The sequence below is a fragment of the Lissotriton vulgaris genome, chromosome 2_1, assembly GCF_964263255.1.
Source record: "Lissotriton vulgaris chromosome 2_1, aLisVul1.2, whole genome shotgun sequence".
NCBI lineage: Eukaryota > Metazoa > Chordata > Amphibia > Caudata > Salamandridae > Lissotriton > Lissotriton vulgaris.
Window position 1 is genome coordinate 89,608,640 of NC_141687.1, and position 1,498 is coordinate 89,610,137.

Genomic DNA, 1,498 nt, shown 5'->3' on the forward strand with positions numbered 1-1,498 from the left:
ACTTACCCTAAAACAAAATTCCAACTTCCAATCTTTCAGGAAGCTTCTTAAAACTTACCTATATTCGACCTCCTAACTGCTAGACACCTTCAGCTTATAAACCAGTTGAACATCTGTAGCAAAGCGCAAGCGCGGAGATACCCCTTCGGGGGTCGAGTCCTGCGCTATATAAGAATATAAATAAATAAATCCTGAGCAATATCTCCTCCAGAGGACAGTTGATGGATGATTAGATGATGAAATCTTGCAACACAGCTAAATTGCCCATCCCACACACCTCTGAATCCAGACAGTATTGCTTGGAAAAGGTGTGAAAGGGTGCCCACATTGCCAAATTGCAGATCTCAGCACTAGAAATGCCTCTTGCGAGGGAAGAAGTTAATGACTTAGCTCTGGTTGAATGAGCTCCGATAACCTCAGGCGGCTCAAGTTGGAGAGAATGTAACACATTTTGATACCAAGGATAATCTCGAACATCAGTAACCAACAAAAAGCTGGTCATCCACACCAATGTCCTTAATGTAGTTAAGGTAAAAAACTGGCCGCCGGTCTAGGGTCCTTCTCTTTTGCAGGACGGGGAGAGGAGGGGAGGGGTAGAAGTCTGAGAAGGTAATGAGCTGATCTAAACGGAAGGGAGTCGCTACTTTAGGAAGGAAAGTAGCCCTGATTCGCAACACCTTCTTGTTAGAAAAAACGATCTGAACTGTGCCCAGATGCTCAGGGTCTGCAACTCATTGGCTCACCTCGCCCAGGTGATCGCTACCAAAAACACTGTTTTTGGTGTTAATAACAGTCAACGACAACCGTGAAGGGGCTCAAAAGGAGACCTCATAAAAGAAATGTAAAAACGAGTTTGAGGTCTCACTCGGGCATACCAAAAGGAGTTGGCAGATACAAATTGGTAAGGAAACTCATCAGCACGGGGATTCAAGCAAAGATTGCTGGGAGAAAGAGGACGTTGAATCATCTGTAACCAATGGTTACTGGAACATCTGTATTGTGTGATAAAATTGAAAAGTTAATCATCTTGGTCAATCATTTTTTGGAACATTTGCGTTGATTATGGGACTAAACTAAGATGAAGTAAACAAAATATTCATCACACTACCTCAAGTCGGGACTCTTTAACTTCAATAATATTACACAATGATAGATAAATGTTCCCTTTTTTTCAGATTTGCAACAAACAATATTGAGCATTATTGGGTGTCTGTGTATAGAGGTGTGCTCCACTATTTATGAGTAGTCTAGCTTGGGAGACAGAGAAACTCTGACCAATCAGTCGGGTGTCCATTTACAGTGCCCACTGTGCACCCGCTCTGGGCTAGAGAGAGATTAAACTGTAGAACCTGAGAATCGGGATTGCAAATGGACTGTGTTGCCATCTGCACATCATGAAAAAACCTGCCTTCTCCAAGAATATACAGATTTTGTGAGGGGAGTCAACCTGACAGGATAATGTCTACCACCTCCGATGCCAGCTGAAAAGACAATAAAT